Source organism: Neovison vison, chromosome 12 (genome assembly GCF_020171115.1).
Source record: "Neovison vison isolate M4711 chromosome 12, ASM_NN_V1, whole genome shotgun sequence".
Classification (NCBI taxonomy): domain Eukaryota; kingdom Metazoa; phylum Chordata; class Mammalia; order Carnivora; family Mustelidae; genus Neogale; species Neogale vison.
Genome location: NC_058102.1, coordinates 105201626 through 105224386, shown reverse-complemented (window position 1 = coordinate 105224386; position 22761 = coordinate 105201626). Strand labels below are relative to the sequence as shown.

At 50.2% G+C, this 22761-nt stretch overlaps 1 protein-coding gene across 3 annotated transcripts in view; it reads left to right on the top strand.

The window, feature by feature from the left end:
• Window positions 1-22761, top strand: part of TSPAN9 (tetraspanin 9) — a 193603-nt gene that overhangs the window by 22795 nt on the left and 148047 nt on the right. Inside the window, exon 1 of one of the 3 annotated variants that reach the window (XM_044226276.1) lies at window positions 15990-16145. The exons of the other annotated variants lie outside the window; for them this stretch is intronic. The gene's annotated coding sequence lies outside the window, so the exon portion shown is untranslated. Of the gene's footprint in view, window positions 1-15989; window positions 16146-22761 lie in introns of those variants that run through there. 3 annotated transcript variants of the gene reach the window in all.

Here is a 22761-nt window from a genome sequence, read left to right as displayed (position 1 = left end):
TTGTGCCTCTGCTCTTTGTTCCTCATGGGGTACAAGGGTGGGTGTCAGCTGGTGGCTGAAGGCTTAAGATGTCTCAGCTGGGCCTCAAACCTCTCTTCTGTTCCCTGGACACTCCTCCTTAGGAAAACCATAAAGTCTGATGTTAGGTCTAAAACATCAGTTGCCCTTGTCCAGGACGAGGTGATTGTCCCTTGACCTAAAAGATGAGGTCCAAGGGTTCAGGGCCCGCACCTGCCCCCAGACAGCCTCACTGCTTCCCATTTGGAGCCACTTTGCCCCTTCTGTTTCTGGAATGCCAAATTACCTATAGCCCCTGTCCTCTCTCCCCATGCAAGTTCTCATTTCCCGTTGTTTCCGCTGTGGTCTGCTTGCTTGAAACGCCCCTCCTGTCATGCATTGTGATTTCTCTTACCTGCATTGTTTTTAGCAAGTTGGAAAATTGGCTTAGCCATTATTTCTTTGAGCATTTTTCCGCCCCCTCCCCCTTTTCTCTTTCTAGAATTTCAGTTTCATGTACATTAGCTTCTTGGATATAGTCCTACAGGTTACTTAATCTTCTTCAGTCTTTTTTCTTTGTGTGCTTCATTTGAGATAGTGTCTATTGTTCTGTCTTCAAGTACAATGCTGTTTTCTTCTGCAGTGTCTACTCTAGTGTTTGTTGCTTCCATCCAGTGTCTTTTTCATTTCAGATACTATTGTCTTCACCTCTAGAAGTAGGTATGGCTCTTTTTTATATCTTTCATATCTCTTCTCATCACGTGTATTTTTCCCTCAACATTCTCGAGCAGATGGAACATACTTATAATCTCTGTTTTTCCACCCACGTTGACTAGTTTTGTCATCTCTGTCATTTTTGAGTCTGATCTGTTAACTGATTTTTCTCCTGGTTGTGCGTCATGTTTTTCTGTTTCTTTGAATTATGGGTCATGGGTTATGGGTCATGTTTCTGTTTCTTTGAATGCCTGCTAATTTTCAGTTGGATGCCAGACAGTGTGAACTTAATGTTGCTGGAGTTTGTTATATTTCTTTAAAATATATTTGTTCTGGCATGCATTTAAATTGCTCGGGATCAATTTAATGTTTGAGGCTGGCCTTTCAGCTTTGTTAGGGTAGATCCAGAGCAGCCTTTAGTCTAGGGCTAATTCAGCTTCACTGAGGACCCTGCCTGGTGCCCTGTGGAGAGTGGGTGCTCTCCAATCTTGAAGGGGGAACGGAACTGCTTTCTGGCCCTGTGTGTGCTCCTACTGCTTTCCATTGATTCTCTTCCCAGTCTCGTGATGCTTCACTCATGTGTGCGGACTCACCAAAGAGCCAGGGGGACTCCTCTGCATATCTCTAGAGCCCCTCTCCGTGCAGCCCCTCCTCTCTACTGTTCACCTTGTATTTAGCTCTGCAAACTCTGATTTTGGTCTTCTCAGCTTGGTGAGACCACTGGACTTGATTTGGTCTTTCCCTTCTGTGTGACTGTGTGCAAGCCACCCCCAGGCAGGTGGATGGGCAGTTGGAGGACTCACTCTTTTGGTTCCATGTTCTCAAGGATTATGGTCCTGTGCTGCCTGTTGTCTCACATCTGAAGGAGTTGCTCCATGTGTTCAGTTCAGTTTTCTAGCTGTCTAAAGTGCGACAGTAGAGTCAGTCAGGCCCCATTACCTCACCATGGCAGTGAACCCAAGTCCAGTGTTTCTCGAAGACTCACCTCAGGCATCACTTCCTTCCCCACTGGGAAGGGTGTCTCTAGTCAGCAGTCCTGCAAGACCCCACAAGCAGCATATTCTTGTTTTCATAATTTTGTCTGGGCTTATTTGTTATTTCTCTAAGTTATCTCTCTCCAGAATACAAAGATGAGATGACATCATTGTTGTTGTTACCAAAGAGAAGATAGTATTTCCTTTGTGCCTAGTTCAGTGCCTGGCATCAGTAGGCAGCCCATGTTTGTTGACTGACTGAGTGGATGAGAAACGAAAGAAGCTGTATGCTAACCATGCCATGTGGTTGCTAAGAAGAACTGTGGGTATGGTGTTCAGACTCTCTCTGTGTTCTGCAATATTGGGTTTTGTTCATCCTGGTTGGGACACTTGGTAGATCTGAATTCATCCAGACAAGGGTGACTAGGTTGCTGGAAACCATACCACATGACAACTGGGTGAAAGCTTTGGGAATGTTCATCTTGTCTGGAAATTATTTTTATGGAGTGTGAAGGGGGACACAATTTTCTATTTATTTTATTTTAAAAATTATTTATTTATTTCACAGCAGGGGGGGGAGAGGGAGAGAGAGAGAGAGAGAGAGAGGGAGGGAGAACACAATGGGGGAGGGGCAGAGGGAGAGAGAGAAGCTGACTCCCAGCTAAGCAAGTGCATGGGGATAGGACCCATGGGCAGGAGGAGCTGCCAGTCATTTTCCAACATGTGTGGGATTGATGTGGAAGAAGAGGGCTTAACCGTGTCATGTCCTATGGCTTCAGAGAGCCAAACCTAGGACCTATGGGTGAGGGGATTCCAGGAGCTCAGATCTGGATCCAGTTCCAGGAAGAACTTTCTAGAGCCATCTAGCAGACGAATGGGCTATCTTGGGAAGTAGTGCACACTTCATCACTTTTGAGGGTTAAGCAAAAACTGATATTTATGAATCCTGGATTTTGTGTTTGGGATTGTAAGATTAGATCTAATATTGTGTGAGATCATCTCTAAGATGCTTTTCTTTCTTTTTTTTTTTTTTCTTTTTTTTTTTAAAGATTTTATTTATTTATTTGACAGAGAGCAAGAGGGAGAGCACAAGCAGGGGGAGGAGCAGCAGAGAGAGGGAGTGAAGCAGGTTCCCCACTGAGCAGGGAACCCGATGTGGGACTTGATCCCACGACTCCGGGATCATGACCTGAGCCGAAGGCAGTCACTTAACCAACTGAGCCACTCAGGCGCCCTCTAAGATGCTTTTCTACTCAGTGATGCTAAATCTTACCTCTACCTTTGAACCCCAAGATTCTTCCTTTCTTGTAATTCCCAGTCCCCAACACTGCCCCCCCACACCCCTGAATATGTGCTACTGTTTGACGAAACTCCTCACGCACCTTCATCCTTGCCTGAAGTAGCCTTGAGACTAACTGCTCACTGTCTGTGCTCGTTGCCATCGTTCCGATTTCAGCCTGCCTGGCACCCCCTCGATGGGCTGGTTCCTTATGTCAGTGCCTTGTCCCATTGTCTTCTGTGTCTGGAGACACAGTGCCTTTGAGACAGCGGATGACTCTAACAGAGTTAGGCCCTTGTTCTCCCACCTGCCTGCAGCTCTTCCCAGAGCTCGTGAGCATCGCTCTGAACTGACCCCGCCACTCTTGACCTGTTCGTTGCCTTGTGTCTCTAAGACTGTGTCTCTTCCTCCAAGAGCCTCTCTCCTCCCTGGACGGAAAGCTCCCAGGGAGGTGTCACCACCAGGTCTAGGATGGCGTAGCGTGCATGCTGTGGAGGCCCGGTTAGTAGGGGTGGCGACAAGATTCAAGAAGATTCAAGAGAATCTTCGAGAACCTGCCTTTTCCCATTTTTAATGTGGCCTCTAGGGAGCTCCAAATGAGATTCCAGGCCAAGAAGGCAGGGTGAGGGGTGAAGCTCAGTGGGTGGAGGGGAGTGTAGCAGCCGACTCAGAAGGGACCAAAAGCCAAGGGCCCCATCTTCTGCTTCCCTGCAGCTGTTGTCCAACCTCTCCTGGGAGGAACCTTTGTCAGGTCACTGACACATCTTGGTTGTGTGCTGGGGACTCTGTGGTGCCTCCCTGGGCCCCTCATTGTTTCTGCAGCAGACAGCTGTGCCCAGGGGTAGTCACAGCCCAGTAGGCTTTGGGGTAAGGGCTTTATGGGAAACAGGCCCGAGATGAGAAATCATCAGTGCCCTGGCCTGACCCCAAGTGGCCTTGAGCTCCTGAGAACCTCTCCTCTTCCTTCCGCTTGCTGAGGCACCTACCCATGGTCATGGACGTGAGGAGCACTTTTGAACTTGGACTTGGGTTCTCTGATCCTCTTAGCCTCGGTCAGACAAGTTTGACATGGAGATGCCTTGTTTCTTCCTCAGCAAATGGGAAGAGAGTGGCTGCACTGGGGAGCTGGGGGATGGGCTCGTTTGCAGGACTAATGCTCGAGGCTCCTGATCCCAGAGCAGCTTTCATTGCCCTGGGTGGTGTGGGCCTAGCCTCTTCGTCAGCAAAAGCATAGCACCCCTTGCAAATGAAGAGTCCTTTCTCTCCATTTTATCTGGAAACTAATCTGCCTGGTGGGCTGGAGCCCAGCTATTTGGGCACACAGGGTTGGTGCCCCCACCAGAAAGGGAGTTCCTGGAGAGAAGGTGCATAGCTCTGCATGTTTGCTCTGTATGTCCAGCATGGACACAGCCACGGGCACGAAGTAGGCACTCGGGAGACATTTGACAACTAAACTTCCTCTGCATGCCAGAGGAAGGAGGCCCAGCACTCACGTGGCTGGAACCTGCAGTACCTGCCCTGAGCCATCTCACAGGTGAGACAGGCATGCCGCAGGGAAGGAGTGTGCCAGGCCCCTTGCTCCTAGATGGGAAATTTAAGTGTTTGGTCTCCCAGCCGCCTGCTTGTTCTGTTGGAGGGCTGCCAAGACAATCATAAAAACAATGATATAATTACAGCTAATATCGACAGAGTGCATTGTGTCATGATGGGTAGTATTTTGGCCTAATTCTTGAAATGCACTCACTGAAATGAGGTTTTCTGAACTTGTTCACCCTTCCCCGTGGCCTTCTGCACAATCCCCTAGGGTCTGCCTTAGAACACATTTGCCCTGGATGTGAAGATAATAAAAACACGTTCACTATTCTTGTCAGTGTCTTGTATGGTAGCTGTTGTCTGCATGCTGGTGGGTGTTTATATCGGTGATCTTTGTGGTCTCTAAGTGGTTATCAGTATGGGATTCACTCCTCTGTGCTTCTGCCGGTCGTCTGTTGGGCACTTGCCATGGGTAAGCAGGTCTTTGACACCAGGGGCTCAGTGGGGCCTAGTACCTGGTACGCCCACCTGTCTCAAGACCTCAGACCTGACCCTGGTTCCTTGGGCCAGGAACTGTGTGTGTGTCCCTCTCGTGTCAGTCTCCTCTCAGCACTCAGGGGCCCGGACTCTGGCACTGAAAATTGGCCTGGGTGATGCCACTGGAGAAACATTTTGGGGTCTTCCATTTCTGTAGGGTACCCCACTGTGAAAGCACCAAGTCATATGCCCAGGCATCATCTTCCTGTCATTTCCCCCTGACAATGACCTTGAGAAATGGCTAGAATGAGGGTTGTTTTTTTAGAGTAGCCTCAGAGGACTGACAGCTTGTAAGTGGGGGCTGGGGACTTGTGATTCCAATCCTGGCCTTGGCTTGCCTCACCCTAAGTGTTCTGAGACTCTCTTAACCCACAAATGCTTGAGGGGCTCCCTAGGCCAGGCACTGTTCTGACCCAGGGGATCTTCAAGAACTTATATTTTGGTGGAGGAAATAGACAATAAACAAATAATTTAAGTTCTGTATTATATTGGGTGGTGACAAATGCTGTGGAGAAGAGTGAAATAGGGAAGATGGTGGAGGATAGGGAAGGGGCCAGAGATTATGGGTTAAATAGCGTACTCAGAGAAGGCCTTACTGAGGAAGTGAATTTCAGCAGAGACGGAAGAAGGAGATAGAACCAATCCTGAAGATAATCTGGGGGAGGTGCATCCCATGGCAGGAGGAACAGGATGTGCAAAGGCCCTGAGGTAGGAGTACATGAGGCATGTTCAAGCCATACAGATGGAGTGAAGTAAGCAAGGGAGAGGTCATGGTACTCAGATCGCATAGGGCCTTGAAAGGAGTTTTGAGGACTTTAGCTTGTATGATGGCAACGTGGGAGCCAGTGGGGGAATTTGATCAGGGAGAGACAGACCTGCCTTATATTTTGAAAGGACCAGTGACTGCTATGTTGAGAGTTGACAGACAGTATGCAGTAGCAGCAGCTACAGTAGTAATTGCTTATTTGAGTACCCGGCACGGTCGCGTTCAATGCCTCCGACAACTCTATCTCCATCTTCCTTAGGAGGAAACTCAGACTCAGCTGGTAGAGTCAGCTGTCAGTTTAGGATGATTGGATTGCAAAGTTGGTATTCTGGACTGTTCTCCAGTCTTCAGTGGCAAAGGGACGGATTATTTAGGATGATGGCGAGCAAATGTCCTGGCGTGCTGGTCAGGCTGCCCCCGTGCCCATTCTCTGGCTACTGTTAGGTGACTAGCGGGCCACCCAGAAGGGGGGAGGGGCAGGCTGTCTCCTTGAACTCTTGGTCGGTCATTGGTCGTTGGGTGGAGGCATGAGCAAATTGCTTCCAGATGAGAGAAGGCAGCTTGGGGAGTGGAATTTGTGCCCTGTCTCGGGATAGCAGCCTCTCAGGGCCCGAGAGGGCCCTGTGTCTTTGTGTTTGGCATATTAGACAAGCTCTGTACTTACAGACCTGGAATTTTTTGCTACCGGCTGGGGCTCAGCGCCTTGAGGTCGGTGGGCTGGACGCCACAGCAGATGGTCTTCCCCCTGGAGCCAAAGCCTCCCTCTCTTTCTGAGTGAGGTCTGGGCCAAAGTGCCCTGTATTTTATGTCCCCCCTTTTCTTCCAAGTAGCTTAGATCACTTTCAGAATGTCACTTCCATAATCCTCTTATTTATTGCTCCCTAAGGAAGTAGGAAGATTTTTCCTTGTCTTTCAAAAAAAGTGTTGGGGCGCCGGCCGGCTCAGGCCGTAGAGTGCGCGGCTCTTGATCTTGGACACGTGAGTTTGAGCTTCACATTGGGGGTTGAGTTTGATTAATAATAATAACAAAAAAGTGCTGCTGGGTGGAAAATTGGGGTCAGGGGGTGAGGCTGGGGTGGAGGGAGGGAGGGAATCTGGAGGCCTGGGCCCAGGCCTGGGTGCAGCCTGCCTGGAGGGGGCAGGGGGGGCAGAGCTGAGCTGAGCTGGGAAACTGGGGCTTCTGGACTTGGGGGTTGTTCCTTTTACCTTTACCGCAGGCTTTGGTGTCTGAGTTTGTGGGAGGTGGGGCTGGCCTGGGGACTTCCTGCCCTCCCCTAGTGTGTGGTCTCAGGGAGCTGATGGCACTGGCAGTGTGAAGTGAGGGAGATTTTTTTTTTTAAGATTATTTATTTATTTGAGAGAGAGAGAGAGAGAGAGAGAGAGAAGGAGCACAAGTAGGCAGAACAGCAGGCAGAGGGAGAGGGAGAAGCAGGCTTTCTGCTGAGCAGCGAGCCCGATGCGGAGCTTGATCCCAGGACGCTGGGATCATGACCTGAACCAAAGGCAGCCACTTAACTGACTGGGAATCTTGCAAAGAGGTGTTGGAGGGGGCAGTGCATGTCAGCCTGGACCCTGGTTCTGGAGCTGGAGCTCAGCCTTCAACCCGCCTCCTCCCCCCACCTTGAATACATACCACCCGCAGTGCCAGACCTCAGCAGTGGTAGGGGAGGAGGGTGCATTGTTCCGCAGGATAGAAACAGACCAATTTGGGGGGCGCCTGGGTGGCTCAATGGGTTAGGCCTCTGCCTTCGGCTCAGGTCATGGTCTCAGGGTCCTGGGATGGAGGCCTGCATCGGGCTCTCTGCTCAGCAGGGAGCTTGCTTCCCCGTCTCTCTCTGACTGCCTCTCTGCCTACTTGTGATCTCTCTCTCTCTGTGTCAAATAAATAAGTAAAAATTAAAAAAGAAAAAAAAAAAAAGAGACCAATTTGGGAAGGAAAGTCTCCTTCTGGGCTGCTCAGATCCCAGCGGGTTTCCAGCCACAGATGCAAAGCAAACAGGCCCCTCACTTTGTTTCTATTTCAGAAACCTCACTGCTGCTGACATGCCCCTGTGGCGGAACGCGACGTGGTCATGGGGCTGTGGGAGTCCAGGGAGACTCCACTTGGGGCTGCTAGCCATCTTCTCCTGTGGGGCTGGGGGGAAGGGGCTCTATCTAGAAAGCTGCCTCCATCAGTCTGAGTCAGAGTGGGGGAGGGGCCAGACGTTACTGGGCTTTGGGTGCTCCTGCCCTGGCCGGCCAGCCCATGAAAATCTGCATGAAGACCCCGGGTGGCCAGGCAGCCCTGTAAAGCGTGGGAGGTGGCCTGGAAACTTGGATTGCATTCCTAGATGGTTTGGCTGACCAACCAGGGGACGAGGGCCTTCTTTCTAGCCTCTGGGCCCCCAGGATATTTCTGAGCTCAGGCTTTCACGGGTTGGGTTGAGGAGACACAGCCCAAATACAGAGACCCTCCCTGTCCCTGCCCAGCCCCCAGATGCCAGGTCCCTTCATCTGGGCCCTTCGCATATACCCGCTGTTAGGTCTGGCTTCCCCTTTCTGTTAGGGCACTGGCTTCACGGTCGTCTGTGCCCTCCCAGGCCTACCAACGCGCCAGGGACCCTTAAGCCATACCTGCAGCTGGCCTCTTGCTGGTGGTATTTTATTAATTTGTATATCACCTTGTTGCAGATAAGAGGGTTCAAGCAAAGCCAAATACCTGGCAATATCCCATGCTCCTCGGGCCTGGGTTCATTTGTCCCTGACTTGTGTCTCCCCTGTTGGCTAGAACTCTCGTCTGTGGTCAGCTAATTGATGCTTTGTGATGGGGCCCCAAGGCTTTGCACACGTTCCTGCTGCTGAAAACAACACTGTGCTGTATGTCTTTTCCTTAGCCCTGACAATCCAATATAGACATCCCTTCTGTCCACCAAGTGTCCCCTGCTTCCCCGTTGCTGAGGGCGTCTTTCTTACATAACCCCGTGGCACCTTGTGCTAAAGCTTTTCAGAGGAATCACAGTCTCTAGCTTAGAGCCTGGTGGGACAGGCAGCGAGGAATCTGCCCTTTATACAGGAAATGCAGTGGGCCATGTAAGAGGTGCTCTGTTAAGTGTTTGTTGGCCTTGGAGATCTGAAAAGGCATTCATTCTGGACTCACATTTTTGTTGCTGTTTGGTTTGGTATAGAAATTCTAGGTTAGGGATTTTTGTGTGTGCAAAACATTGCTTGATTTTCTTTTCAGTTCCAGGGTTACTGTCCAAAAGCTCAATGCCATTCCCACTTTTGAAAAAGATTTTATTTATTAGAGAGCGAGCAAGTGAGCATGTGAGTGGATGGGCAGAAGGAGAGGGAGAGAATTTGGAGCAGACTCCTTACTGAGGGCAGAGCCAGACCCCATGACCCTGAGATCATGGCCTGAGCTGAAACCAAGTGTCAGCCTTTCAACCAACTGAGCCACCCATCTTGATTCTTTGTGGGTAACAAAGGATTTCTCTCTCCAGGGTCGCTAACGTTCTGTGTGAGAGTTGTCTTTGCCTGGCATTGCGGGACATCCTCAAGTGACACACCTGAGTGCAGATACATGTCTGTCCAGGGCACTCGGGAACCTTTCTGTCTCAAAACACATTATCCAGTTCGGGGAAACTTTCTGGAATTACTTCATCGATGATTTCCTCCTGCTGTTTTCTTTCTTTTTTCCTCTGGAGCTCCTGGAGTTTGGACACTGAATCTCTCGGATTGGTCCTGTAATTTATTCTCTCTCTTTCCTCCCCTCTCTCCTTGCTGGGAGAGATCTTCAGCTTTATCATCTGAGCTTGTATTGGTTCTTTTATGTTAATGAGCATATTTTAAATTTTTAAGCGTTCTTCTGTTTTCTAAATATATCTTTTTTTTTAAATAGCGTCCGGTTTTGGTGTCATGGATGCAATATCACCCTCATTTCTCTGATGCTATTAATGATAGTTCCATTTTGGAGGGATGGATTCTCCCTTACCATTGCCTGAAAAGTGGGTATGTGTGTGTGGTTTTCCCTGTGTCTTTCCAGTGACGGGCTTTCTCCAGAAATCTGGTTTCATCTGCCTGTATTCTGCTTACATCTGTGTGGGGTATTAGGTTCTGTGAGTGTTTTGGGGGGCGTCTTGTGGACTATGGGCCTCCTGTAGGGTGACCTGGTGGGCCTGTCTCACTTAGGAACCACTAAGTTAGTATCTTAGGTGTTTTCTCTCAAGCTGTTCAGATTCTCTAAAGGAGAACCTTCTACTAGTCCACCTGGAAAGTGTAAGGCTGATGTCCTGTGCCCAGGAACCTGATGGGGAAGAGGGCAGGGATTTGGGTCTTCTGTACCTCAGCTTAGCCTTTTCCGGCATGGTGCCCAGCATTTCCCTGGGCTCAGTTTCCCTGGTCCACAGACCTTCTGCTTTGCCTTCTCTAAGACTAAACCCCTGGGGAGGGGTGGGATGCTGACCTGCCTGAGGGGGTCAGGGGCCGGGCCTCTTTCTCAGGCCAACATATAGTCAGGCCTCCCTGGTGCTGCCGGTCCGGTCCCGGTCCCTTGGCCTTCTGGGAGTTCTGGGGTGCTAGTGCTTTAGGATTCGGCACTCCCAGGTTTCTTAAGTTAATTTGCACTTGTCCTTGTGCCCTCTGGTCTCTAAAATTGTGTGGCTGTCATCTCCCCGGCTGCTGTCTTTAAAATTGTGGGTTTGGGTTTATGCCTTCAAAAGTCTCTTCACTCTTGTTTCAGCGAGTTGTGGGGGGACCCAGGTAAAGCCCGTGTTCTCCCTGAGAGCCGTAGCCAAGGCGTAGTCGGTGTGTGCCGCTGCCCGTGTGCGCTGTTGCACACGCCAGCGGGTGTGTTTCTTCAGCCTTCGTGGGAAGGGAGTGCTGGGTCATTCTCTTACGTACGCTCCTCGCGGAACCCCCAGCACCTGGACCTGTGCGACCCTCACACGAGAGCCTCCGCAGTCGCCGGCCGAGTGAGTGAGGCAACAAATGAATGGATAGCAAGGAGACTTGGAAACAAAAACGGAAACAGAACTACAATTCACCCCGGTTCAAACTGTTCTGAAGTGCAAGCCACTTTAATGTAACTCTACACCTGTTAAATAGAAAACCGTTTCACAGAGTTTATGGCTAGTGGCGGGGACATGGTGGACTTCTCCCTCATCCTGGTTTCTTTTCTCTGGCTGCGGTGAGCATGTGTTACTCCTATAATTTTTGACGGGGAATTAAACGAGGAAGAATAAGAACGCATCTGGTTTAGAACGTGAGCCTGGGCGCATTGGAGCAGAAGGACGATCTATGGCTTTTGCAAGTGTTCAAGGTCATGCTGCTGCTTTGGACCTTGGTGTTTTGCTCTGTAAAGCAAGTGGCTGGACCAGATGCATTGAAGGTCCCCAAGTCCCTGTCCTGTGACCCCACGACTGTCTTCTCCTGCTTGGATCATGATAGCATAGGTCTCTCGTGGAAAAGAACTGCCCCCATCTCCGCCCCCGCCTTTTTTTTTTGGACATAGAATGCCTTTCATCTGCCCGTGTGCTCATCTGAATCTTCATTCCTTCAGAACGGAGTCTGAGCTCACCTCCTTCATGAACAGTTCTCCCCTGCTCCAGGATAGGCCAGACTCCCTGTCCGCAGCGGCCTTTCCTGGTTTACTTTGCAGCTGGGCAGAAAGGAAAGAACCTAGACCGTGAAGCTGGACAGTGCCAGGTTGAACATTAATTCTGTTGCTTACTCACCCTGTGGCCTTGGACAGCTTACCTGGTGTCCCTGAGCTTCAGGTGCCCCCCCTTCCCAAAGGGAATTTGTAATGAGAGCTACATCATGGGGTTTACATGAGCATTGAATGGGATACATGTTTAAAAGGCCTTCGTTAACATGTGACACAAAATAGACCCATAACACAAGAGGCTGACGACAACAGGAATGATCAACATTTACGTGCGTTGCCTTATTTACTCAAAAGTAGGTACTTTTATTGTTTTTATTTTTCAAATGAGGAGATGGAGCCATAAAGACATACTTTGCCAACTGTCACAAATCAAGGACATGGACCGTTTTGTGGTTTTTTTTTTAAGTGTTTGCGTTCACACTTATTCCACAAAGGCTGGTTTGGTGGTGGTGAAAACAGGGGGCAGCTGGGGCCTAGGGAGCGCCTGGGGCCTGGGGGAGGGCAGCAGGCGTGAGGTGTTTGTGTCAGGTGACAGGGAGAGCACCTCTCAGACAGGGATCTAGAGACGTCAAGGAGTCGAGGGAGCAGTCCTCTGTGGGATCTGGGGGAGCACATTGCAGGCATTGGGGATGGCGGCAACTACGGGAAGCCAAGCGGAAGACTGGGCTTGTTTCTTCAACTCCACGTTTCCTCTTTGAACTCCCAGATTGCCCTGTTTTCCTGTTTTGTGTCTAGTATGATACTGGATAAAGAAAGTGAGGAGCATTTTCTTAGATGATCAAGAAATATTTTTCTGTTAATTAGTACTCCCACCCATGTGTACATAGATCATGGGGCCTAGGAACTGTATGTAGTTAGCACTCTAGGATGGTTCTCAGTCCCTTTCCCACAGTCTCCAGGGGGAAAGCAGTCTTAGGAGCAGCCCTGCCCTGCAAGTCCTGCCCGCAACTCTGTACTGTAGCCTTGGTGGCCTTCTTTGAGCTCTTTACCAGGCCACATGCTCCCCCGCCCCAGGGCCTTTGCACATGTGGCTCCCATCTGTTCCTTCAGGGGTCTGTCAGTTTTGTCTGCAGGGAAGCCTTCTGTGATCCCTGGCCTGGGTCAGTTCCCTTGTTCTGGGTTCTCATAGGTCTGTCCGTAGTTTCTTTCCTTCGGAGTATTCCTCTCCATTTATTTTGTTTTATTTTGTCTTATCTTTTATTTTTTCAGTTTTTAAAATAATTTATTTATTTGAGAGAGAGAGAGAGGGAGAGTGAGCATGTGAGAGAGGGAGAGATAGAGGACCAGTGTGGGAGAGGGAAAAGGAGAGGGAGAAGCAGGTTCTATGCTGATCAGTGAACCTGACCTGGGGCTCGATCCCAGGACCCTGGGATCATGACCTGAGCTGAAGGCAGATGCTTAACACACTGAACCACCCAAGCACCCCTTCCTCTCCATTTATAACTGTATACTCACCTGAGTGGTCCTTGTACCCTGACTGTCTTTCTCCTGGGGCCATAAACTCCAGGAGGCAGAGGCCCAGGCTGCTCTAGCTCATCCCTTTCCTCCCCTGCATCCCTAGCATCTGGCATAGGAGTTGGCAAATTTTATCTGTAAAGGACCTGATAATAAATACTTTAGCTTCTGCAGACTCTCTGGTCTCTGTTGGGGCTCCTCAGCTCTATCCTTATAGCACAGAAGTGGCCATAGACAATGTGTACATGATTGAGTGTGGCTGGGTTCCAGTAAAGTTTATTTATGGACATCAAAATTGGAATTTCATGTAATTTCCACATGTAGTGAAATACTATTCTGCTTTTGAGTTTTTCCAACCGTAATAAAAATGGAAAAGCCGTCTTGGTTTGTGGGCTCTATAGGCAGTGGGCTGGATCTGGCCGGCAGCCTCTAGTTTATTGACCTGTGATGCAGAACGTGACTTACAGCGGGCTCTCCGTGAGTATTTGTTGAACAAGTAGATGGCATCTTGGACAGGGTAACAGGCAAGGAGTTTATGAGCTGCTGCCTTCCCTTGATTTACTCCATAATCTCTATCCCTTGTCAGATACCCTGTGATCTGTTAAAATTGAAGAAGATAGCCTACTGATTCTTCTTTTAAAAAACTACCTTATTAAGATACAATTTACAAACCATAAAATTCACCCATTTAAAGTGAACAACTCAGTGGTTTTTAGCATATTCTGAGCTGTGTGACTGTCATCACTATCAGTCTGATAACATTTCACGCCCCGTCAAAGAAACCCCACACCCGCTGACGGTCATTCCCATCCCCCACAAATAGCCCCACTAACATTCTTTTTTGCCTCTATAGACTGGCCCAGTCTGGACATTTCATATAAACGGAATCCTATTGTAGGTGGTCATTTATGACTGATTTTGCCTTTGCCTTGGCCTTTTTGAGGTTCGTCCTTGTTGTAGCATGTGTGAGAATTTCTTTTAAGTCCGAATGATAGTCCGTTGCATGGGCATACCACATTTGGTTGTCCGTATTCATTCATTCCTTCGTTGGCAGACATTTGAGTTGTCATGACCTGCTCTGGATGCTTGTGCACAGTTTTTTTGTGTGTCAACTTGTGTTTTCGTTTCTCTGGGGAATATAGCTAGAAGTGGAACTGTGTGTTGAGCCTCCTATGGGGCTGCTGGACTGTTCTCCAAAGCAGCTCTGCCATCTTGCCCCGCAGTGAGCAGTGTGTGAGGGTTCCAGTTCCTCCTTGAAGGTACTCTTCATTTTATTTTAAGTTTTTGGCTGACTTGTCTACTGCTCGTCTTTCTGATTGGCCACTTGGTTCTGTGGTGGCCACACCTGTGGTTGTGAGATGGTGGGCTGAATCGGACATTTGGATACACTTTGTTCTTTCTTTGGTAAGAGCAGTGTGCACGTTTTTTGGAGCACATTTGGGCAGCAAAGCCTGATGCCCGTTAGCAATGTGCTCACTGCATTTGGCCACGGCCTGCTGACTCCAACAGGTCTCCAAAGACCAAGGCAGCTGCCCGAGTGAGCAGTGCAGTAGATCAGGCAGGACACAGGCCCTGGGGCTCAGAACGTGGAGCATAGCTCGCCGGTGCTGCTGCCCAGATGCTTGACCTTGGGCAGGTGCTTAGTCTCTGCAGGCCTCAGTTCTGTCCTTTTCAAGAGGGGTCCATGCCTGCATTCAGCTCTCATTCAACAGATCTTTTCTGGGCACCTCCTGTGTGGCAGGCCTAGCACGTTTCTCTGCAAGCTTATGGTGAAGATGAAACAAGGTGATGTGTGAAGTGCTGAGCATGCATGAGAATAGGACAAAACCAGCCGACATAGCCTTCCCTTCCTGCGGTCACCCCACTCCTCACTGTGTGCAACTGTCGTAAGGGAATGACAGCTTCTCAGAGGAGGACGGGTCTCTCCTGCTCACGTGTGGCTTGCACTGGGTTCCAGCCCAGTCACTAGATTCTGCTTGGAAGATTCCAGGGATGAGCACTGCCCCTGATGGCCGGGCAGCCCTGGTTTTCGGATCTGCCTCTCTGGAGCTGGCCTTTGGCCTTGTCTCCGCCAGCCAAGACCAAGAGAGTGAGACTGCTCCCCCCGTCTGCATGACAACGCGGGAGTATTTGACAACAGCTTCCCCTCCATCTCTTCTCCAGTTCCACCAGCTGTCTCCCAGATAGCTTCATCTGAGACCCCGCTGCCCTGGTGGCCGCCTTTGGATACCCTCCAGCTTGTTTGTTGTTTCCTGGACTCAGCCGGAGCCTTCCCCGTTGGAGATAAACACAGACCAAGTGCCTGAATGAGTTGTAAGCCTCGGAGGGTGACCAATCTTACCTTTACCAGCAGGACGCTTTTATGGAGGAAAGTACTCAAGAAGGAAAGATAACTTCATTCAAGATTATGGAAAAAATAAAATTCCAGCGAAAGCCTCTCTGACCCTCTGTGGCTCTCCCAGCTCAGTCTGGGAAGGCAGTGCAGACCGCCCTCCTCATCGGGCCCCTCCTGGGCATCGCAGGGGCCATCTGCTCTGCTGAAAGGGTTTGTGATCAAGGGTCTGAGGGTTCCCCACTGTCACCCCCTGTCCTGGGGGGCAGAGCTGTTGAACATTTCTTGGGCTCAGTTTTATAAGCTGCTGGAGGGAGGTGGTGACAAGCAGCCCGTTAATAAAGGCACTTGAGCCAAAGCAACATGAGGAAGGGAGAGGACTCAGAGCCCCATCATTTGTCTGTCTGATTTTTGTGTCCTAGGGCCTCTCTCTTCTTCTGGTGGGAGAAATCCAAATATGTTTAGCAATTCCTCTGTTGCTGCCCATGGGGGTAAAAGCCTTGTAGCCTTTGTAATCAGGAATAGTCCAGAAACCCACAACAGGCCTAGCTCTGCCCCAAGGCAGGAACAGTGACGAAACACACATTTTGGGCCTTTCCCACTTCCTTAGCCTGAGTTTTCAAAAGCCCGTGCCTAATTTTTTTTTCTGTGCTCCAGGCTGATTTACATAACTTTATTCTTCTGTGGTTAGTTACTCATTCAGAAATTCCCCTGTCCATCTGTTCTGGGATTCTGAGTCAGTGGGAACAGACTATCATGGTAAATTCTGGCCTCTGCCTCCCTACCTCCTCTCTGCCCGGAGGTGGAGGCAGAAGGCAGAGGCCAAGGACCGGGAAACCTGTGCAGAGTCCGTCCAGCAGAACGGAGTCCGGTTCCTCCAGCTGAAGGAGCACCTTGGCAGGCAGTTGCTACAGGTACTGGAACCTCGGGGCCCAAGTGCTTGCCTCCAGGCTGTTCCCTCAGGGCTTGGGAGGTGAGGGGCGACCCAGAGTAAGAGGCAGCATAGGGCATGGCTAAGGCCCATCTCTGGTTCAGGTCCTAGTCCTGCCGCTTTCCTCTGTGGCCCTGGGCAAGTTCTTCAAGCCCTTTCTCACCTGTGAAGTGGAGATCCTAAAGGATCTGTTTCACAGGGTTATTGTGACAGTATATGAAGTGAATTAGTGTGTGTGAAGTATCTGGAACCCGCTTGGCACACGGAAGCCCCGGGCAGCTGTTAGCCGTGGTGAGGAGGAGGGCGAGGAGGATTTCTATTCTTCCTATTGGGCTACCTCATCCCTCGTTTTTTCTTAATGGAACAAAGATACCCAGTGTGTATTTATTGACAAGTATGGGAAAACTCTGGTGTGAGCTCAACCCCATGGCATTCCTCTTCAGATTCCTTAGCGCTCCCTCCCTCCTGCTCCTGACCAGTGTCCTCACCACTCCCAGGCTCCGAGTGAGAACTAGCCTTCAGCTGATCGCCCAGTAGCAGCAGACGATTTCATGTCCCTGCCTCATTCTCCTCATCTGTAGCCTGTGGAAAAGCATTTACCTCTCCCTGTTCTTCCTCTCAGTGCCCTCCAGAGATGGAAAGAGGCACCAGGCACCATCTGTTAAGCATGACAGACAGGTCCCAAAGACAGAACTTTGATGGATGGTATGGGAGAGCTGGAGGGCCCAGGACCCAGGGGACCATCATCCTGCCCTCAGGAACCCTGGGCCATGGTCTGGAGGGGGTGGGCATGTTGCTGAGTTCTCTCCTTGGGATATCGAGAGCATATCTATGGCCCTTGGCTTACCCCACCGCAGAAAAGGTAGGTCAGATGTTGTTTGGAGAGTCCGTCACAAATGAATGTTCTCCTAGCTCATTCTCTGACCCCTGCCTGGACAAGTGCCTATGCTTTTGCGCTCGGGATACTCACAAAGGGGCGAAGGGCAGTTTAACACCAGAGAGAAAGCCTCAGGGACATGAATAACCATCCATCATTGCTTTCCCATATTGCCTCAGGTGCTGCTTCCCAAGATGAGGAAAATGAGGCTCAGAGGGGCCCGTGAGCTGCTCCCTGAGGTCATGCGGTGGAATATGCCAGAGAAGGATTTCAACTCCTTTCAGGGAGGATTCTAAAGTGTGTGTTCCTTCCAGGAGGGAAAACCTGATTCTGAGCCCCACGAGGCCCTGTTGGAGCCCACAGACCTTTTCTTCTGACTTTTCTGGAGAATTGTGGTGAAGCCCTTTCTCTCAGCCACGTTGATGTTCGTGTGTCCTTTCTGCTGCTGGTCCCAGCCTTTCCCCCTCCTCCTTTCCCCTTCCCTGTTGCCCACCCCAGCTCCATGGAGTGTTTAACTTGAGAACCTCCCCGTTGGTGGCTGGCGACACATCCCACCCGCCTCTCTGCCATCTCCCGAGATTTGAGGCATCAGCAGGTGAGAGACACGTGTGCTGGAAAATGTGCGTGACCTCGGGCTTTTGTGAGAAGTGTGGAGAGGGACATGGGGAGGTGAGATGTGGTGGCAGTGTTTCCTGCGCTCTCGAGGTGTTCTCAGCTGAGAGCATGGAACCCTTGTGGTGGGGGGTGGGGAAAGCAGCTGGGTCCTGTCATCACAGGTCTGGCAGCTGGGGCCCCCTGAGTCTGTCTGTCGGCCTCAACCGGCTGTGTGACCTTGGGCCCATCGTTCCCCATTCTGGGCCTTGCTATAACATGAGGTGTTTGTTTTCCTCCAAGTTCTAAAACCTGAGATGTCTCCATGGGGGAATACAGAGCCCAAGCTCCCTCTCTCCTCCTTTCCCAGTTGCCTCTTAGAGGTTGAGGTTTGCTTTTCCGCTGGTGTTAATTGCAAAGCTTTAACGTGTGCTATGGCAGGGGCCAAGAGAAATTCCAGGGCCATAACTCCCTGAGACATCCAGGGTGAAAAGTGTTCCGGTAAGGGCAGGTTCAAACAGGATACCCTTGGGGCCCGGGGACGGGATACAACCTTGGCAGGCTCCTTCATCTCAGGGAACACAGCTCCATGGCTTTGGAGGTGGGCTGGTTAAACCTGGCAGGACCTGCTTTCCAGCTGCCTCATTAGTGCCCTTGTGTGGCAGAAGCCTAGCCGGCCAGCTGGGGTCCAGCGCCCCCTCAGCCTGGAACTCCTTGTCCCACCAGCGGCTTCTCCTTCCTTTCCAGCTCACTCTTCCACCCCCTCTGCCATCCAGTCACCGTCTCTCCTCCAGCTCCACCAGCCCACGTGGCCCCAAGTGCACTTCCCAGCCTGCCGGCCTGCTTTCTTTGGTTCAGGCCTCTCATCCCCTCTTCATCCTCTCTGCTTATGGAGGTCACCCCCATCCTTTCAGACCAGGCTGGGATAGGTCAGAGACCGAGCCTGGTGCAGGGCCCAGCCCAAAGAATGCAGGTTTGAAGGGGGGTGGGGGGAGGAGGATCCTTAGTGCTGACCTTTGTCCTTGGTCACACGTCACAGTAAGTAAGCCTTGTCACCTGCTTGGCGTGAGGCTGAGTTCTGTGAGTGTAGCAAAGATGGGCACAGCTCACCGGCCTTGGTGAGAGCAGCCCTCATGAGGGGTCATTGTGGAACCGTCTGTGATAAACTGAGTCTGTAAGTGGGTGGGGCTGGTCGGGCCAATGCAACTTTGGTGACAGTCCCAGGACCTGGGTCTGGCTCCCCTCTTGCCCCAGCCTCCTTTGCAGACCTTGGGTCTGCCACAGCCCCCTCTCCGATGTTTCCTCTTAGTAGAATGAGAAGGTCGGGGTGGGCGTTCCTTGAGGCCCTCCCAGCTCTGCCGAATTAACAGTCGCTGGCTGTCAAGGGCTTCCTGTGTGTCCCACAGTGGGAAGCACGACGGGTTGAGCCCCATCCAGTTCTCCCGACACCAGGCAGTTGTCTTCACCCTCATCTTGCAGGTGAGGACCCTTAGGTTGAGAGCCAAGGTTGCAGTTCGGCGGCCCCAAGTCAGATCCAGGCCACAGGTGGATTTTGTTTGGGCCGCCCCCTTTGGGTTTTTGTTTGTTTATTTGAATTTAAACATGGAAGCGATTTCACAAAAATAGAGATTTGGGGCTTTTTTAGAAATGATGGGTCTGGTTACACCGAGTCTGCACTGCTCGGTGGCAGCATTTGGCTGGGTCGGTCTGAGTCTCAGCCACTGCCTGCAGGTGGCCTGGGTTCTCCTGAGCCCTCCGAGGCGACCCAGCGTGGGAGCGTGCCTGTAAGCCCAGCCGGTGTCATTAATTAGCCTTTTCTCCCTGCCTCTGGTTAAGGATGTGATAGAACTCAGACTGTGTAGGTCACACAGCTGCTCTATTCGAGGCAGCAGTCAGACTCAGCTCTCTCTGGCTTTAAACCATGAACCATCAGCTGCTTTTCTGCGTTATTTCTGAGTCCCAGCAGGGATGTTTGGGTCCTCTGCTGGAGTGCGAGAGACCATAGTCAAGTCTCTAGATAAGGAAGTTGACAAGAGTTCCTCTTTCCAGAGAGGTTCGAGTCTCTAGCCCCGCCTGAGGGCACTGTCCTGGGAGGTGGCGTTCGCTAGCTCGCGTTTGAGTCCGGAGTAGAGCCCTCCCCTTGCCTGACAGTGCGTCTCTTCCAGTTGATTCCATATAACCGTGTGTTGTCTGTTTCCTGTTAGCTTGCACCTTGGTTTCTGTTTACTGACAGGGTGAGCCCAGGAGAGCCCACCTCCCTGTCCCTAGGAGCCTTGCCAAAATGCCTCACAGAGAACGTGTATTTTGGCCATGGCAAATGGAGGGAGGAAATAGAGAGGTCTGTTCAGACCGTGGATGACTTGGGGTTGGTCCGGGGTCTCTAAGGGATAGGCAGGCAGGATGCTGGGCCTCCCGAGCAGGGCGGGGGCTCTGAGGGGAGCCCTGGTGGAGGTTGGAGTTTCCTGCCCTTGGTGTTGGTCTGTCCAGCTGTTTCCTCCTGATAGAGCATTTGGACAATGCCACGGTGACTCAACTCCCAGCATCACCAGTTGAACAATAGCAGATCTGTCCAGGGTCAGCCAGGGAGTGGTGGCTTACACCCGTCAACCTGCTTCCAGGCTCCCTGAACCGTTTCCCTACTTGCTGTTGGTGGCCCACAGCCCTTTCTGGTTGGGTTAATTTCAGGCTGTTGCTTTTTGGTTTCCCTATAGCGTGTCCTCCCTCCTTCTGTGTGCACAGCTGACCAGAGCTTCGGTGGCTCCGTGCTGACCAGCTGCCTGCCTGCCATCCAAGGCAAGTGTTGCCAGACCTCCCTTACCCTTGGTTTGAGGTTCAGTGGGTTTGGCACAATCCCTCAAGGTTCTGAATCTCTACCCAGGCATCCAGGACCTGGACGAGCGTCTGATGGGAAAGACAGCTGTGTGATTCTGTAATCTCCTCTAGTGGGTAGAGGATTAAGCAATTTTTTGGTGGGTTTGTTTTCATGGATTACGATTTTTTTCTAACAAAAGTGATTGTTTACTGAGTGTTTCTGAGTTCCTGTCACACAAGCACTTTGCATAATTTATCTAACTTAGTCCCTCCGTAGCTCTCCAAGGGATGTAGCATTACCTCCATTTTACAGATGAGGCATCTGAGGCACTGAGATCCAAAGTCCTGTGACATGTGACTTCCTCAGGGGGAGCACGGGGTGTGTGGAAGAGCATAGAAATCAGTTTGAGGACCCTGGATGGGAGACAAGTGGTTTGAAAGAAGCGGCACAGAGAGCATGCAAGAGTGAGTGGGGCCAAGGCCCAGCGTTCTTGGAGTTTATAGGAAGGCGATGGAAACCGGTGTATTATTGCTTACCTCTGATGCAAGACATGTGACCAGAGCTAACAGTGGGGCTGCCACAGTGATTTGGAACCACATTCTCATCCAGTGTTTGAGCACCTGAATAAAGAGACCCTTCAAAACTGAAGTGTGATCAAAACTGGCCCACGTAGAAAATACCGAGATGTGGTGCCATTTATGTCTAGAGTTGCGAAAGTACAACACTGCTCAGAATTAGTTTCAATAGATATTGGAAGTTTATGTCCAATGTTCATTCTGACTCAGTAATTCTGTTTTTTGGAATTTGTATGAAGGAAGTTATCATATACACATGTGTATATATGGGTATATATGTACACACACGTGAATAAGTTATCTTCATTGTCGCATTATTTGTAATAGCTAGTTAGAATTGGAAACATTCCAAACATGCAACAATAGATCGGTTATGTAAATTTTGACACATTCATCTGATGCCCTGCTGTACAACCTTTAAAAAAAAGCCATGTCTTCAGAGATTATATATGACTTAAGATAATGCGTATGAGAAAGTGTCAAGCAAATAGTGTAGGATTTAAAACCATATAGGCTGTAAATTCTAATTTTTAAAAAACACGAAGAAAAAAGACTAGAGGAAATATACCCCAAATGCTAATGATGGTACTGATTATTAGTGAGTTTTGTTTTCTTTTTTATGTTCTTTTATAGCTTCTAAAATTAAAAAAAAAGATTTATTTATTTATTTTAGACAGAGAGAGTGAATAAAAGGGAGGGGCAGAGGGAGAGGGAGGATCTCGAGCAGACAGACTCTCCACTGAGTGTGGGGCCCGATATGGGGCTTTATCTCCCCACTTTGAGATCATGACCTGAGCTGAAACCAAGAGTCGGCTGCTTAACTAACTGACTGAGCCACCCAGGCATCCCTAAATTTTTTTTTACAATACTGTATAGCAACAAGAACAAAAATGTCTCAGGGCGTTTGCTGCATGAACGTCCGCCACTGTGCCCTGCAAAGGGAGTCTCCAGCACTTTCCAGAGCGTGACCTTCAGTGTGTTTGGGGAGGTGGATCCTCTGCTTTCGAGTTCCCTCTTTCTTCTCCATCACTGTCTCCCCTCTCCAGTTCATTCCCTTAGTGGGCCATCGATTTATAACCAAAGGACGATTTTTTAGAAATATGCCTTGTGTTGTATTGGTTCTGTTTCCCGAATACTGTGACAAGAGAGACATTTTATACTTCTCTCTAAAAGAAAACCCTAATTTAAGTTTCTTTCCACTCATGCGATCCCGATTGATTTTCTCTTTGTAGTTCAGATGGCCTTTGTCAGATAGAAGAATTTTCTGCTCCTGCCTTCAACGGCCTTGGAAAGCCCAATTTCAAATGATAGGTCGTTGCCATGGCCTGTTAAGTCACACCAGTCCTGCCTGCTTTCAGCACGGAGGAATGGGAGCGAGGGAAGCTTTGCCATCTTAACTGTTCTGTGGCTGATGAGAAGTTTGAAGCTGACCCCCGGGTGAGCCCAGAGAACACTTGTGATGTGAACTCAGCAACAGCCTTTTTGTTTGTGTTCTGTGGCTGTTGATCAGGACTTAGCACGTTACCTGGCATTGAAGGCTCCCACAATTGTTGTTTGGATGAATTCTGGCCTTTGCGGCAATATTCACTCCCACCGGTGAGACTTCCTTCAAGCGTAGGAGGAAACTGGTGTCCTGTCATGGTTAAGGATCAGAGAGATGTAACCGTGGCTCACTAGCCCAGTGATTGGGAGCCCTGCCCCCAACTTGGAGCCTCACTTCCCTCCTCTGTCACGTGGGCATAAT